Below are 18567 nucleotides of genomic sequence, written 5' to 3'. Positions count from 1 at the left end.
TCAAAACATGCATTTAGACACCCATTTCATTCATATCTCTGTCCATCCATCCATCCATCCATCCATCTGCGTTTAGATACAGACAGTAGTCATGACATTCTTGCAAACCTCCATAGGTGAGACTGTGATGCAGTAGTGGGTCTCACTCACCAATTGAAGATAAATACTGGGATAGATAGACCAATAGTTTGATTTGCTTTAGCGGCGGTTACCCGTGGTTCACCACAGAGCAGCAAAGAGATGTCGTTTGGGGGGAATGGACACTTATCTCTAGGGATGTTGCAGGTGCCTAACTGGGTCCAGCAGTCCAATGGACCCCCCACATCCACTGCCCTGGACCCAGCTCACTGGCTCAAGGCACATTCCCCAGCCCGCTCTTCGAGTGCCCCACAGCCGAACGAGTGACCTCACCTTTCATCTGGCGTAAATGGGGCCTTTGCGTCCACCATTAATGCAACATAGGAGATATGCAATTTCTGAAGCCTCCACTGTGCACAACAGTGGAGGCTCTGTAGCATGGCAGATGGGCTTGCAACCCTGTCAGGCACTGGACAAGCTGCGAAGAAGCACAATGCATATTTTGCATCCATAAATCCCCAGGTCCCATCCTTAGCATCTCCAGTTATGGTATTCCAGGGATGCCAGAATCAAGGAAAGATAATGAGGCAGTCAGGCAGCTGATATTACTATACGATATGACTGCACCCACTGTGACTCCCCCTAATATAATGTCAGCTGATCAGCTTCCTCTGAAGTAAATCCCACACCCTTGCAAGACAGGATAACGGTGAGTAAATGGCAGCTCTCCTGTGCGAACTGGGACTCAGCGAGCTGTGGGCTTGCTTCAGAAGTAGAATATTTTATGGAGATAATTTTATTAAAATGTTTACAACAATACAGCCATTGGCATTCAGCTTTAATCAATAGCACAATTTATCGTCCTTCAAGGTGAACATTAAGGCAGGCCTCCCAATGGTCAATACTTACCCCTAAGGTCTATAAATCTTTACACTACCTCAGCGGAGGTTGACAGCAGCTGATTTGAGATAAGTAAAAGTAAGGGCATGAAAGATTGCTTCTTTTTTGGAGGCGAAAGACTAACTATTTAATTACAATCCCTACAGCTATTCAGAGCCAATTTACGGCTGCCTCCTGGTAATAAAAATTAACACCGCAAGAACTTGTTGCTCCGAGTGACATCCTAAAATGAAGGGTCATTCGTTACACATGGCACTCTGCTCTTGCCCTCCGTCTAAATGTGAATCGTAAATACGGACATTAAACAACACTAATAAAGAAAGGATTGTAAACAGAAACTGGAGGGTGTGTGTGAAAGAACAGTGGAAATGCTCATTGAACTACCCCTAATGGCCTGTATTGCGTCACTCATTGGTAGCATCCCTACTTATTTTTGGGGAATATACCCCTATTCCACCCAGCCAACCCATAAACTAGAGTTTATGGGTTGGTCTTTATTTATTTATTTATTTATTTTTATTTATTTAAGGATTTTTATGCCGCCATTCAGCCAAAAAAGGCTCTCATGGCGGCTTACAAAAGTATTTCTTGACAGTCCCTGCCCACAGGCTTACAATCTAAAAGACATGACACAAAAGGAAAGGGGATTGGGAGGGAGGAGGAGGAGGGGGGAAAGGAAAGCAAATTCAGGCACTACAATCTTAGTTGCAAAGTTCAGCAGTTACAGGTGACAGCAGGAGGGAGGGGGCTCTCAGCTGGAGCTGGACCCAGGCACGGTGGAGAGGTGCCTGGCTGCTGCTTCCTCCCTCACTGGTGGCCTCTGCAGAGACAGTTGACAGCAGGAGTGAGGGGGCTCTCAGCTGGAGCTGGACCCAAGCACGGTGGAGAGGTGCCTGGCTGCTGCTTCCTCCCTCACTGGTGGCCTCTGCAGAGACAGTTGGTGGCAGGAGGGAGGGGGCTCTCAGCTGGAGCTGGACCCAGGCACGGTGGAGAGGTGCCTGGCTGCTGCTCCCTCCCTCACTGTCTTTACACATCGCACCGGAAAGCTGCAATGATGAAATAGGATCAGGTGCAATACTCTAATGATTTGTATGGCCACTGAATGTTAGAAGTCCTCCACATCACCCTGGGTCAACTCCCTGGGTCACCTGGAGCCAGCATTGCAACCACAGTGGTTAGAGGAGAGGAAAAGAGGTCAGGCTGGATGCATTCTGTGATTCTACAGGAGTGCAGAAAAAGTATTAAGTGTGGCACTGGGTGCAGCATTCAGCTTCTTGAGAAGTTCCATTTGCATAGGAACAGCCACCCAGGTTTTAGCCATTGTACCTGAGAAGACATGCATGTCCAAGAGTGTGGGCAATGCCTGGTGAAATCTCGGAAGCCAGAGAACTGGCTTAATAATATTTTTGGGGTGGTGGGGTTCTAAGTTAAAAAATCCAAGATACATCCTACTGAGTGTATACTCATTGAAATGAATGGGACTTAACTTAATTCCCATTCATTTCAATGGGTCTACTCTTAGTAGGAGTTACCTTGGATTTCACCCATGGTAATCTGTACAGTTCAATGTACAGTTCAAATGTAGATAGATAGATGCTTTTGAACGGTGGTGTTGGAAGAAAATTCTGAGAGTGCCTTGGACTGCAAGAAGATCAAACCAGTCCATACTCCAGGAAATAAAGCCAGACTGCTCACTTGAGGAAATGGTATTAAAGGCAAAACTGAAGTACTTTGGCCACATAATGAGAAGACAGGATACCCTGGAGAAGAGGCTGATGCTAGGGAAAGTGGAAGGCAAAAGGAAGAGGGGCCGACCAAGGGCAAGATGGATGGACGATATTCTGGAGGTGACGGACTAGACCATGGGGGAGCTGGGGGTGGCGACGGCCGACAGAAAGCTCTGGCATGGCCTGGTCCATGAAGTCACGAAGAGTCGGAAATGACTGAACGAATAAACAACAAAAATCTGTACAGTGCTCTGCACCTTCTCCTGACTAGCAAAACAGAATAAATGATGCAAAGTGCAAGAAATTTCGCAAATCAACTCAATTTACACAATTCATGCAAATCTCAGGATGGTGCTTTTCTTCATTCAGAGTATAGATTGCCCAATAACATATGTATGCCTGTTTTTGTTTAAACCCCAGATATGGAGTATGTATACAGCTCTGGCAGGAAACTGCAGGCTATTCACCTGATAGCAACCACTAAAGAAATGTCCCACACTTGTGGCTGTCACAGGCTATGTGAAGTGTTACAGCACAGTGCGATTCTCTGTAGCTTTGGGACATTTTCTGCTCTACAGTTATAACTGTGCTTTCAAAGGTACTTGAAGGTCATTACCTGAAAACCAGAGATGAAATGAATTATGGTTTTGCTCCTGTGGCTGCCACATTACATTTGTTATTATTATGTATGATTTATACATTATCAACTGTGTACATGGAACTTTACAGGGAAATAGAAACAGGGAAAAAAGCTTTGCCCTGGGGGTGCTTGCAGTGGGAAGATAACGCAGATAACGAAGGCAATGCTGACATGGCATGGGGAAACATCTTAGGCTTCTCCCTCATTTAGCATCATCATCATCATCATCATCATCATCATCATCATCATCATCATCGTTATTTCTATACTGCCCCACAACTGAAGGTTTCTGGATGGTTTACAAAGATTAAAAATAATTTTAAAAATACTGTATACAAAGTTAAAAACCATTTACATAAAACACACACACAAAGGCACGATATACACAGAGACAACATATTTGAGCAATTAGCCATAACCATCAGACAAATCCCGGACTTGATTAAAACTCATCATATGCTGTCAAATACCTGAGAAAAGGGGACGGTCTCAACCTGGCACCAAAAGGAGAACAATGTTGGTGACTGGTGGGCCTCCTCGGGGAGGTTATTCCAAAATTGGAGGGCCACCACTGAGAAGGCCCTCTTCCTTGTTGTTGCCTTGTCTGTCTCCCTCAGAGGAGGACCTTAGAATCCATGCTTGCTTCCCCCAAAGACCACCCTCTGACATTATCAGAATCTCTTTTGTCAGCCGACAATGAAAAACCCCAGCTCTTATCTCTGATCACTGAAAGGAGATAAGAGCAGGGTTTCCTACGCTAGTTCTAGCACTAGCAAGGCGAACACAGTGATTGGAGATAAGACCAAGCTCTCCCTTGCCAGTGCAAATAGATGTGATACCAGAAAGGGGGCAGGCCCATCCTGAGAAGCATCTCAAGCCAGATGAAGGACCCTGGCAGGCTCCAGTTTCCCCATCCCTGCATGGGGAAATGCAAACAAAACAAAACAAAAACAAAAAACCAGAAACAGCTACAAAGCTTACAAAACAAAACAGATAACTATTCAGAAGGCAGGGTGGTTTGTAACTCTTGGGACAAGATGGTCTCCATAAATCTAACCACATCTAAATGTTTGCATTACCAGTGCACAGAGAGCTAAGTTACGTGTCTCCCATTTATTCTTATCAGCAAGAGGATAACACACTGTTCACATCCTCCCCACTGTTAGACATTCCATCTAAAACTCTGCAAAAACCTTTGTCTCGGGAGGCCATGTAATCTGAAATACAATGGATAAGGTATCTACCTCCTGGAAAATAAATAAATAAATAAAGGCATTTCAATAACTCTCCTACATACAAGCAGGTGGCATTGACTGAAAGCAGAGAATAATAAATGCCCTCCTCAAAGGAAAACTGGTCAGTTCCAATGGATATGTTGCAATACCACAACCGGATTTTAGAGGGTAATACCGCCAAGAGAATCTCTTATTATTGATATGTTCTTTATCTTTCTGGAGAGCTGGCTCCTCAATCCTGAATTTCATTTGCCTTTTTAAGGGAAGAAATTGGGCATCCTTCAACTTACCCAGGAATATTCCTGCATTAATGAGGCAGTATGAGGATGTCACAAGCTGCAACAGCTCCAATTTTGCTGGGATAAGAGGGGCCACATAGGACATTTTGAAGTCGCAGGCACACGAATGGTAATGTCTGTTTGGTTTTTCTAATGCTAACTAGATTTAACAATCCAAAGCCTCCCTCTTTAGCAGGACATTAAAACATGTGATTTATGCCACGGTTGCACATATTCTTTACCCCAATGGATGCCTATGATGCTGGCCCAGGAGTTGGGAGCTGCATGCACATATACAAACTGGTAGGGCTGTGCATGGACCCCCCTGAACCGCTTCGCAGCCTGATCCGGAACTTTCGGATCGGGCTCAAACCGCTTCGGGTTGATCCGACCCTCCCCCCGCTCCACTCCATGGAGCGAGATCCGGAGGGGCAGCTTGAGATTTTGCCCCCCCTTTCCTACTTACTTGCCTCCACGGCAGATGGCAGAGGCAGGTAAGTGGGGAAGGGGGGACAAAATGGGGGCTGAATAAGCCCCCTCCCCACTGTCCCCTTACCTGGCTTTACCACCATTGCTGCATGGACTGCACCGGCAGAGCCAGGTAATCCCCCTCCCCTCCACTTACCTGCGTCCATTGCGGTCCAGCGCAGGCTTCAACTGAGGCCCAGGCCTTCCGCTTTGAGGCCTGGGCCTCAGTTGAAGCCTGCGCCAAACCACAATGGACACAGGTAAGCCCCCCTCCCCCTTACCTGGCTCCATCGCCATCAACGCACAGACTGTGGTGGCGCCGGTGCCAGGTGAGCTCCCATCCCCCCCCACTTACCTGCATTCAGAGCTCCGGATGGAGGAGAACCGCTTCGCCTCGATCCACAGCTCCCCCGACCCAATTCGGATCTGCTTTGGCGGAGGCGGATCGGGTCGCTTCACTCCGGATACACGATCCGAATTGGAGTGGAGCACAGCCCTACAAACAGGTATACCAAAGGTATACAAACAGGTATACAAACAGGTATACCAATCTCAGAGATTAACCACTCCCTCCATTATCTCCAATTATCAACAAGCTTTCCATGATAACCATGGGAGGGACTCCAACAAAAACCATGCATTGATGGGTCATGGTTGCAGGTCAGACTTAAAGTTCTTGGAATTATAACCTGAAGCCGGTGAGGAGTTAACAATATGAGATTTCCAAATACTACCTCTCATTTTCATCCAATGGTGTGATGTTTAAACAGCTGGGTGAAGAAAGGGGAAGGATTTGGGGATTAGCTTTCAGGAACACAGGGCATTTGATATTCACTACTTATCCCACATTCTTCTCTGCGGTGCCTGCCAATCATAACTCCTCGCTTGGTTGATGGGAAACAATGCTGTCTCTCCCCTTGCCTCCCTCCCTTGCAACCACACAGCCACTCATACAGTTCATTAAATTGGCTTCAGCAGAATTCTTCCTTCCAATTTTGCTTTTTGCCCTTTCCAATACCATTCTCGGATGTAGGATTGGAAGTGCCTGCCACGGTTTTCAGTATGGAGAATATTCGATCGTGTGTCCTAGACACTTATTGAGAAAGTCATAGGGCTCTGCACAGCAGTGTTGATCATAGTGGGCTCTAACAATGAGAAATCATGGTCCTTTTCCTTCTTGACGGGAAACTATTTTACACATCCTGCAGCATCCAACGTTGTTAAGTTGCTTATGAAAATGGTGGCTCTGTAAAGATGACACAAACTTCTGACTCAAGAATAAGTCCCCCTCCCATGTCGCTGTATGGAGGGGGAGTTCAGACAAAATAACTTCCCCCAATTCAGCTAAGGCCTTAGCTAGACCTACCAGATAGCCTGTGATGGAGGAGGGAACATCTCACGATGTGTTTATCCCAAGATCCCTCCTCTGTTTACATGCGATGCGCGACGACCTCAGAAGGATAGGCATTGCGCCCGCCATTTTTTTCACTTAAAGGAGCAGCAGCGCACGAACATTCATGTGCAAATGGTAAGTAATTTAAATTATTTTCCCCACTCCCCTTGCCCTACCCACAATGGGCATAGTGCTCCTGAGGAGTGCTGCACCCCATGCGCGGCTCCCAGCTCTTCGTGAGGAATTGCATGGATCCAGGTCAACTCACGGCGCCCGGCCACATGTTCCGCGGTTTCAGGCTCAGCCTGGGACTGTGGAAAAACCTGGCCCGAAGTGGAGGGCAAGATCCTGGGTCAAGGGAGGGATCATCCCTCCCTGTTCCCAGGATCCCCCGTGCATCATGTGGATGCACAGGGATGATCTTGGGGATCACCCCGGGATAAAGCCCCATCTAGCTATGGCCTAAATCACCAAAGCAAAACAAAATGAGCTCAGCCCTACTCTGTTCAACAGATGAACCTCAGATGAGTGTGTATTATGCAAAAATGGATTGGGTGTAAATTGAGAAATAATGCTCATTGAGCAATCCTGTCTGTAGTACTATACAGATATTCAGTGTGTATACAATGGATTTCTATGGAGAGTGTGTTACATGCGTTGAGTCTAATTTTTGCAAGGAATCCTATATAGGTACAAACTATAGGTGCACATCTAAGCTCTGTATGTACGGGCGAGAATCCCAATGGTGTGCATAATCGGGGTTCCCAATTATCCTCATGCATAATTTGTACCCACGCAGAATCCACGCAGACAGTACACTGGACATATGCAGGCTGAGGTGGAGTCTGTTGCCGTGATCCCGTCCCCCCCCCCCCCACTTGTATTATTCAGGGTAGGGATAGACAAAACTATCAATTTTGGTTTCTCTCCATATTTCATTTTTCCCCATCTTAAATACAGTTCATCTCAAACTTTAAGTATTTCTCCAACCCAAGGGTTGGTTTCTCCCAAACACTAAGGATTAAAAGGGAAAAAAAAGAAGGGGTTGAGTTTTCCTCAATCTTCATAAGTATCTTTGTACACTTTCCCGCTAATGATGCATTTTTGCCAGATATACAACTTTGGCCAACACATTTCCTGATATAACACATTTTAAAACTTTATCTCTGTTCCGTTCCCTTGATAAGAGAACTCCATTGGCAAAATTTAGAGAAGAGGGGGTTGGACTCGATGGCCTTGTAGGCCCCTTCCAACTCTGCTATTCTATGATTCTATAGTGTTTTGAAGGATTACTGAGCTTCAGTTCTCATAGTGGTTTGAAAGTGTGAAATTACATACATTCACATTAAATTGAGAACTGTACTAATTTCTCCTCCAGTCCTATTAGAGGGTACATGCATTGAAAGTCTGCATACAGGTTATTTTATTTATTTAGGATGCAACCCTACACATGTTAAGGCAGAAATAAGTCCTGCAACTACCACCACCCCACAGCCAGCCATGCTGACAAGGGGATGCTACGAGTTATAGAACTTATTTCTGTCTAAACATGCATAGGATTGCACCCTTATTTTATTGATTTATTTTAGTATTTGTTTCCCTTTTCTTCAGAAACGAACACACAAAATACCCTTAAACAAAACACAACACGAAGTGTACAACAAATAAAAAATAGTCAAGATAGCATTATAAAAACAAACAAAACAACAACAACCCATCATTAAAAAAACTATTATCAAAACTATTTAAAAGGGTTAAATTAAAAGACTCTTGTGCCACTACAGCCAGCGATAACTTACAGATAGGCTTTCTTAGTGGTTGTTCTGTAGTTACAGACCTCCTTCCATCTGGAGGCTCACCAAAGTCAGATTCTGAGTTTTTATTTTTCTTCCCCCTCCCTCAAAGCATTGTTTCTTAAGAACTCTCTCTCTCTTAGCTTCATCCCACATACCCATTTCCCTCGAATTATCCCCATAGTGTAAAGCTGTCATTGTTATTGTTGTTGTTAGCTAAATCACACCCCGGACGGCGGTGCTCCTAAGATTCTTTGCATACCAGGAAAAAGGTTTAAGGGGGAGAAATGTAAAAAAAAATCATTTAAAAAAATCAACGGACGACCCAATCTGATTCAAATTTGGTATGCTCAAAGCCCTCCTTAATATCTATCACTGTGCCAATGATATCACTGCCGGTTGTTATACCGTAATAAACTTATTCATTCATTCATTCATCACTGTGCCAATGTCGATGTCTGTATCTTTAAAACTTACACAGATATCAAATCATACTCTTGCGCCCCCAGTGGCCGCTCAGAGAACAACAAAAGATTCGCTCTTAACGGGGTAGTAAAATAGGATGGTTCTTTTGGCTAAGAAGCACAATTAAAACAGGATGCATGGGAGTTCTTCACAGTCAAAGCAGATTATAAACTGGAAAACTTCTGAGTCCTTTGCACACAAGTTGCAGTGATTGTACAGTATAATGTCATTGTGATGAAGCACTCTCTCTCTCTCTCTCTCTCTCTCTCTCTGTGTATGTGTGTAGACTGATTGTGTGGGGTTAGAATTACATTTTCCATCTCCATGTTTACTCACAAGTAAGCAAGTCCCCTTCCTTCCAATGTAGCTTACTCTCATATAACTGTATATAGGTTTGCAGACAAAATCTGAAACTGTTTGACTGAATGACACATTATTTTATTCTATTTATTACCTTAATTTGTTGTTATCTAGTTAAAGCTGTCAGGATGTCAGCGCCTCTGAAATGAAGCAGGGCAAATTGTCCATTATGATTTGATGGCGAGGAGGCCAGTCCTCCCCCCCCCCACTTTAAACTTCAAAGTCCTTGGAAGTTTCCCGCTGTGACTAGTCAAACAAGATATTTCTTTGCTTTGCATCTCTTCTCAGCTCAGAAATATTTATGCTCATTTCTTTTATTGAAATCCATCTGCCGCCTGTTCTGTTAGAACAGACTGATTGACAGCTCCTTTCCTCCTGCATTCTGCAGCTCATCTATTCTCCAGACAATGAGGTATGGTCTTGCTCTTCCCATTGTCCTTCCCCAGTCTTTGGCTGATCTCAAATCCTCCATCATGGTGGAGAGATGCCTCTGTGTGCAAAAGAGCCCTGTCTTCTTGACACCACCTGTTGTCCTCTGTGATTGTCCCTCTGTCCGTGCCAGCTTCCCTCCATGCAGTTGACCCCCAGAAACCCCACACCGATTTTAGGTGCAGAGGACAGAATACCAGAATTGGCTTGGACTTCCGGAAGTTCAAATCTCACTTCACCAGTGAGCCAAGGATCAGGACTTGCCAGAGATCCATGACCAGGAAACCATAACTATACACCGAAGCGTAACCCCAGTTCAATCCTCCACCTCCAGATGTCGGGGGCTACAACTTCAAGCAGCTCTGACCATCAACCATGTTGGCTAGGGCTGATGGGAGTTTTTGTCCAAGGCATCTGGAGGGAACCAGGATGGGGGAGGGCTACCCTAGCTAGTCAGGTTTTCCATCCTACTGTTGGTACTGTGATGGATCCATCCACTGAGGCTGGTCATGGCTTAGTGCAGCAATGGGAAATCTGTGGCCCTCCAGATGTTTCACCTATCTAATTACAATGGTGAGGGATGATAGGTGTTGTAGGCCAAAACAGTGCCTGTGTATGGGAGCCATCAATGTCCAGTTGTTTTCTAAAGCTCAGTCCTGACACCTGAAGAACCTGGGTCAGCTCTAACATAAAGAGTGTGGCAGATGCCCCAAGTTGGACATACCTGATTTGAGTCCTCATCCCCATTTGTACTAAAAGCCCACCCAACACTCTCCTGCATTTGCCCATTCCACGGGGAGATCAGGGGCATGTCTGCATGAGGGCTTATCCCAAGGATTGCCCCAGGATCATTCCTGTGTGTCCACATGACACACAGGGGATCCCAGGGGCAGGGAGGGATGATCCCTCCCTTTCCCTGGGATATCTGGGACAGCTTTAATCCTGACTTTTCCTTGGGACTGTCCCGAGACCGTGGGACATGTGGGCAGATGCCCCGGTTTCGTCCCGGCTCTTCGCGAGTAAATGTGAGGAGCCAGGAACCAGGCACGGGGCATTGTGCCAATTGGGGGGGAGGGGGAGCAGGATCTTTTTTAAAAACAACAACACACCACTTATCTTTTTGATGGAGCACATGTGGGCCCATGTTCAATAGGAATATATATATATATTAAAATGTGGACTGAGGGGGAGGATCTCATGATCACTATTTTGTGGGATCCTCCCCTTTCCCTCCCTAGGTCTAGACATGGCCCGGGAGTGCTGGGTGAGCTGCTCCCCCCCCCCGAAAGCTTGCTTTATTTCAGCTTTGATTATTTTTTATTCTATCCTTCAGTAGAAATGCTCTTATGCTAAGAAACCCAATGTTCTCTCTCCCCACCCACCCACATTTTATCTTCACAATAATCCCAAAATGTAGATTAGGCTGGAGAAAAGTGTGTAGGGGTGTGTGTGTGTGTGAAAGAGAGAGAACGAAAGAAAGAGAGACTGTCTTAATGGCTATGCATTGGTGTCATGACCCCCCCACAAAAAAACCTGCAGTTTCACTCCTATGGGGTTGTGCCATGTTAACCCCATGTGCCGGAGTGAATGTGGGGAATTATATGGATCATTATCGGGGGAGCCACCGCTGCCTGGCCCTCCTTGGCTTTGTCAAGAACGTTCCAAAAGGGAGACTCTTCTCCCCACTCCAGAGGCAGCACAAGGGCGTTCTGGTGGCCATTGATCTCACCAGCCCACAGGCCCATCCCCTCTCCCTTGCCTGGGTGGATGGTAACCAATCAGGGGTTGCCATTCACCTGGCCTCGCCTCTACCATGACCCCGAAATGCAGCGTCAAACAGCGATGCGCTGTCCTCGCCGTGCTCTGGACAAAAATTGGGGTAAGTCTCCAATTTTTATTTGTTTCAGAACTTTGGGGGGAAGCCATAGGGTGCCTGCACGTTGGCTTCTGCATCATAGAATCGATGACGCGCTGTTGAGCACCCACCTCGGGGCTTTGATCACATACAGACAGCCCCAGAGAAACAGATGCAGAGACAGGGGCAGGGAGGGAGGGAGGTCACCCAGTGAACTCCATGGCTGCATGGATGTCAAAGCCAGGTCTCTCTCATCCCAGTCTGATGCCGCAATGCAAACTGTAAATGGCTTGTCCATCATCACTGATCTTCTCTTTTGGAGAGTTCCAAAGAAGCCTTCAAGAAATCACAGGGTTCCCTGGGACCTGCGGCATTAGAAAGAGGGGAATGAAGAGTTGCCAGTCTGGGTGGGAAGAAGGCGAGGATGGGAGGCTGTGTTGAATCTCTTTTGCACCCCTCCAACCTCTGTTTTGATTTATTTATTATAAGTATCCCTAACCCACCTAATACGGATTTATTTCTCACGGTGGCTTATATTTAGAAAAAAAAAATCACAATAGTAAAAAGATAACAACAATAAAAACACATCAGAGACAATTATGACAGGTAAAATACGGTCCTCAAGAGTATCACTTCCACCTGGAAAATTAAAAATCTGTCCAAATAAAAGCTGATGGAATGGAATCAGAAAGGGGGAGAGTTGATCCTTATGGGGAAGCTGATCCACAATATCAGAAGCCGCTATAACAAGAGTGTTGGACCTCTTTCAGCTGAAGAGCTGAATTCCCATTGCAGAGAAGCTCTCAGGAGCCTACATTCAAGTGGTGGGCGGGGCCAAAGACAAAAAGGGGTGGGGTCAAAACACTACCATACTCTAGCTTAAAGCTCTTCCTGCCAGTGAAAAAAGGGGGGCCTTAAGAGTGGTAAAGCAGCAGTTTCTGCAGCTGAAACTCTCCCCACGGCCTGAGTTCGATCCCAGCGGAAGCTGGTTTCTGGCAGCCGGCTCGGGTCGACTCAGCCTTCCATCCTCCCGAGGTCGGTAAAATGAGTACCCAGTTAGCTGGGGGAAAGGTAATCATGGCCAGGGAAGGCAACGGCGAACCACCGCTCTATAAGGCCTGCCAAGAAAACATCAGCGAAAGGGTCAGTAAGAGTCCAAGAGTCAGTAATGACTCAGTGCTTGCACGAGAGGTTCCTTTCCTTTCCTTCCTAAGAGAGGCAGCCTAAGAATGGGGAGAAACTGCAAAAACGCCAAGAAACCACACAACAATTGGCGGTGGAGCCAGGGGAAGTGGCCATGGACATCTGGAGAACCCCATAACACTGGATCAGGACCCCAGGAGGGTGGGATTTGGCCTCCGGTCTTGAATTCTGCACCTCTGCCTAGGGCGACCATGTGAAAAGGAGGACAGGGCTCCTGTACCTGTAACAGTTGTATAGGAAAGGGAATTTCAGCAGGTGTCATTTGTATGCATGGTGAAATTCCCTCTTCATCACAACAGCTGAAGCAGCAGGAGCCTTGCCCTCTTTCATATCTGGTCACTCTATCTAAAGAGTGCAGGGCTCCTGCACCTTTAACTGTTGTGATGCAGAGGGCATTCCACCAGTTGCTGCATGCATACAAATGACACCTGCTGAAATTCCCTTTTCTATACAGCTGCTAAAGGTGCAGGAGCCCTGTCCTCCTTTTCGTATGGTCACCCTACTGCTATAACTTGTCCCAGCCAACCATGATTGATTCACAGCTGAGTGGGTTGGTTTAAACCCACGTGGTGCATGTTAAATAGGTGAATAAAAGAAACAGAAAACAAAGGGATTTCTGGGGTGGAGTCTTTGAAGACAAAGACATACATCTTGATCCAATGCCTTGGAGTCTCAGCTACGAAGTGACAAAATCCTGAACAACGCCCCCCTCCATTCCCCATTTTGGGGTGTTGCACGGCCACCAACTTTGGTCCACCTGCATCACTGATGCAAAAGCAGAACTAACCATTTTTCGTCCTTCCAATTTGTAGTTCCAGGGCAAGCTGCCCTCCCAATTTCCCCAAAAAAAGATCCGCTGAGATTTGATAAAACATCTGCTAAAGTGGCTCAACACTTTTCTAAGTAGCACAGAGAGCTGGTTGCTTTAGACACACACTTGAAAAAAACAACAGAGCTTATTAATGGAAATGTGTGCAAAAGAATGCAGTGTGCTATCGTATAGAATTTCTCACCCACTTTTTAACACCCTTCCCATCCCCTAACATTTGGTTATTTACACACACACACACACACACACACACACACACACACACGTACGTTCTGTTCAGAAATACAAGATCTGAAAATGAAGCTCTTATGGACAAATCTCCCTTGAATGAGCCTTTTACGGATAAGCAAGCTAATTGAATAAATGCTGGTTCCACCACCCCGACCCCAAGTCTGGGTTAGAGAGAGGAAGGATTAAGGGAAGAGGTGACTCGGAGACCTGGTATTATACTTTTTCAGTCTGTTGTGCAGCAGGGAAAGGAAACAGAAAGCCACGGCAAAGGGCAACGTCAATTCGGCATGGAGGAAACAGATGAGACTGAGCTCCATCCTCCAGGGACAGATCTCAGCAGCCATCCTCTTGATCCTGCTATGTAGCAAAGCTATGAAGTGCAGAAGTGAGTTATACTGCAGGAGCAAAGAAAGGCCAGCACTCGATAAGGAGAGAACTGACTTAGAAAGGGGACAAGAGACTAATACATGAGAGGCGTCTGAGATCAGCAAGACAGAAGGCTCACTCTATAAGCATGGCTGGCCTAATTGAACTCACTGGGTAAGAAGGACCAAACTAAGCCTATGAGACTCATGTGCTGGATGTAGAGCTGCCCCCCAGGCTTCCTCTTAAGGGAATGTTCAAGGTGGATTGTTCTTCCTATATGAATCTACCCAAAAGTTATGATGTTCATAGAGTCATAGAATAGTAGAGTTGGAAGGGGCCTACAAGGCTATCGAGTCCAACTCCCCTGCTCAATGCAGGAATCCACCCTAAAGCATCCCCGACAGATGGCTGCCCAGCTGCCTCTTGAAGGCCTCTAGTGTGGGAGAGCCCACAACCTCCCTAGGTCATTGGTTCCATTGTCATACTGCTCTAACAGTCAGGAAGTTTTTCCTGATGTCCGGCTTCCTGTAACTGGAACGCCCTGCTCCAGGTGCACCAAGTATGTGGTCCCCAGCTTTCCACATTGTTTCCACAGACCCAAAGAAAGTCCTCTTCTTTCCTTAACCCTTTTCCCCTCCAAAGCAGAGCAAGGGATCTCCATTAAGTAGTAGGACAGCTAAAGGTTCCAGCCCTCCAAAATTGATCGTATACAGTTCTTCTATCAGCACCATTGTATGGACAATATGATGTTACTGAAATCAGCTTGACTTTCTTTCATATCCAAATTTCTCAAAATCTCAAGTTCTTTCCATCCTGAATATGAAATAATGTGAAAAATATGGTTCATTTTTTAATCAAGATCGAAGTGAAATAAAATCCACACCGGCCAAGTTCAATAGGCATGGCTTTTCCTAGCATGAAGAGGAACACATTGGCTCCATTCAGAAGACACCTTAAACCATGATGGTTAAGTCAGAAAGCTAGGCTGAGTTCAGAAGACACCTTAAACCATGGCTTTAACCATGGTGAATAAAGCTTTTTGCTTTATTGTATCTGCCTACCATTGTATCTGCCTACCATTGTATCTGCCTACTATGTAGCTGTTAAATGTCAGAAGTCGGGATGTATGAGCAATTTGTTTCCATTCATTTTTGATCACGATTTACCCAGTTTGCACCTAACAGACTGAATATGGACTTGAAGGCAATCTTTGGTCACAACCCATAAATCCAAGCTTGCAATGTGATTCATGGCCCCGCTCCTCCCCAGCGTGGTATAGTGGCTAAAGTGTTGGATGGAGAGTTGAGAGATCCAGGTTCTAGTCCTCACTCAGCCATGGAAACCCACTGGGTGACTTTGAGCCAGTCACAGACTCTCAGCCCAGCCTACCTCACAAGGTTGTTGGGAGGAGGATTATGTACGCCACCTTGGATTCCTTAATGAGGAAAAAAGGTGGGATATAAATGTAATAAATAACTAAAATACATTCAACAGCATGCATACATTTGAAAACCAACAACACTGTGCATTAAAAATCCATGCTTTTGAAAAACGTGTGTATGCAGTCTTTAATTATTGGGAGAATAATAAGTACGGTTCAAAGATGTGCACAGCTGATGTACACATTTCAGAAAATATGCATTAATTTTCATGTGAAAAGATATGGGATGTTACAACCTTCAAAGTGGTATTTGGAGAACTTCAACCAACTCAAGTTTCTCTTGTCAGGAGACTGCTGACAAGAGTAAAAGAGATGGTGACCCTAATTCAAGACTAACGTGGTTGAATTCAAACCAAGACTTTTAAGAGCTAAGCACTCACAGCTCTGGGCCTGGATGGAGACATCTCTTAGTTTCACATTTTCCCTACATTCCTCTTCTTTGTTTAAATGTCAGGCTCTTCTCTCCTGAATATGGAGAGCTTTGTGAATTCCAGTGAATGCACAATGTGCTAAAATCTCACCCATTCCTAGTGGTCTGTTTCCTTACTTTTGTTCTACTGATAGAACTACTTCACACACCTCATGCCCCAACTGCATCTGCTCTGGCAAGGAGTAATTGTCACTAAACTAATCCAATGGAATTGACACATTATCAGAAGAACTGGAATGGTGCTAAGATCACTGACAGTTTAGCTAGAGTTGTCCTTGACGTTTCACTAAAGCGAAACTCAAAGTGAATTAGGGAGCAGTTCCTCCCCAGAACCATCTGAGAATTTTTTTGTGGGGTGGGGATTGGAAGGGTTCAGAGTAAGACCAGCCAAACTTCTCAAATGAGGGGATGATGGACACATTTCTAAGTTTTGGGACAGCCCAAACCCCTCTTCTCTATGTATACCTGTCCATTGACTAGAATAGCAATCTGAATCCACAGCCATCCTGATCATGTATACTAGTAGGGATGTGCTCCGCTTCTAATCGGACCGGCGAATTTGAAGCGGAGCGGGGTGCTTCGCCTCCCCTTAAGGCGGAGGCGAAGAGGATTGGGGGTCTGGCAGAGCGTGGCGAAGAGGATCGAGGTGAAGGCGGATCCTTCGCCTCGATCCGGAGCTCCGCTGGAAAGGTAAGTGGGGTTTACTGGGCCCTGCCGCTGTCGCTGTCGCCCATGCGGTGACAGCGGCAGGGCCCGGTAACCCGCCCTCCTCTCACTTACCTGCCTCCGTCCGCGGTCCGTCGGCTTCTTCAATTGAGCCCGCGGTTCAACCAGGAAGTCTGGGCCGTGCGGCCCAGACTTCCTAGTTGAACCGCGGGCTCAATTGAAGAAGCCGACGGACCGCGGACGGAGGCAGGTAAGGCCCCCCTCCCCCTTGGTCCCTTACCGGGCTCTGCCGCCGTCGGCCCGGTAACCCCCCCTCCTCTCCCGGCCTTACCTGGCACCACTCCCCTTCACTGCGGAGCTCCGATTCGGAGCCAGAGCTCAGCGGCGAAGAGGAGCGGAGTATGGGTGGAGCGGCTCGGCCCGCGGGGCGGAGCGGGGGGTCCATGCACACCCCTATATACTAGCTCCAAGTCTTCCCAGGGATTCATGCATGCAGTCCAGAATTCTGTCACTGGCTGCTGTCACCAACTTCTAAAGAAAACACCTTGCAGAAGCAATAGAGTCCTCTGGCCATGCATGTGGCTTCCAACATGTTTGGAATGATCGAAAAATCAAGATGTAAACAGCTTCTGAGCACTTCTGAAGATAAATAGTATATATTTTCTAGCAGGATGCCAACCAAACAATGGGTTTGTTTGGTGGGAATGTGGGCTCACCCTGCCTAACCAGAGCTCAGAATGTTCAAGCATGTAAATTGGGGAAATGGCAAAGAAAACAATGGGTCTATTGGCTGGAAATCTCACATGTCTCTAAACTTTGCACTGAGAGATCTGCTCCCTTACAATTGTCCTTAATGACTGAACCGTTCAGAGAAGGGGTTTTGTCAGGTGAGAATTCACGAGTCATCCAAACTAGGGGTGTGCACGGACACCCCCCCGATCCGCCCCGTGGGCCGATCCAAAAATTTCGGATCTGCCCGCTCCGCTCCGCGCCGCCTCGCCCATAGTCCGCTCCTCTTCACCGCAGAGCTCCGGCTCCGAATCAGAGCTCCGCAGTGGAGGGGAGTGGCGCCAGGTAAGGCCCCCCTCCCTCCTCTCCCTTACCTGCAGAGACCAAGAGGGAGGGGGGCCTTACCTGCATCCATCCGCAGTCCCTCGGCTTCTTCAATTGAGCCCGTGGCTCAACCAGGAAGTCTGGGCCGCAAGTGCGGCCTAGACTTCCTGGTTGAGCCACGGGCTCAATTGAAGAAGCCGAGGGACCGCGGATGGACGCAGGTAAAGGAGAGGAGGGGGGGTTACTGGGCCCCGCCGCCGCCGCCGCATGGGCAACAGCGACAGGGCCCGGTAAACCCCACTTACCTTTCTTGCGGAGCTCCAGATCGAGGCGAAAGATCTGCCTTCACCTCGATCCACTCCGCAACTCTCCGCCGGCCCCCCAATCCTCTTTGCCTCCGCCTTTAGGGTAGGCGAAGCACCCCGCTCCGCTCCTGCTTCTCCGGTTCGAGGAGAAGCGGAGCACATCCCTAGTCCAAACACAGTACACTACTACTCTCTCGCTCCCTCCACGTTCTGCTGATACCTCTCCTGCATATGCCAATACAGCAAATCAGAAGGAATAACTTGGGCAGGCAGACACACTTGCGGGCATCTGGAAAGGCAGCACAGCGATGGCTATGTATTATTTATATATACAAAGAACTATGTTGAGTTTCATTTCTACAATAACCTACTCAATGCAACAGTAATATATCCCTATTATGTGGCATGTAAATGTCGTTTAT

General features: G+C 46.8%; 1 protein-coding gene across 6 annotated transcripts in view; it reads right to left on the bottom strand.

Annotated features, from left to right (window-relative positions):
* The window catches only part of NTM (neurotrimin), an 885373-nt gene that overhangs the window by 57383 nt on the left and 809423 nt on the right, over window positions 1-18567 (bottom strand). The gene's annotated exons all lie outside the window — the stretch shown is intronic.

The sequence above is a fragment of the Elgaria multicarinata genome, chromosome 12 (genome assembly GCF_023053635.1).
Source record: "Elgaria multicarinata webbii isolate HBS135686 ecotype San Diego chromosome 12, rElgMul1.1.pri, whole genome shotgun sequence".
NCBI lineage: Eukaryota > Metazoa > Chordata > Lepidosauria > Squamata > Anguidae > Elgaria > Elgaria multicarinata.
Note: the sequence above shows the minus strand (reverse complement) of the source record. Positions and strands in the feature narration are given on the sequence as shown.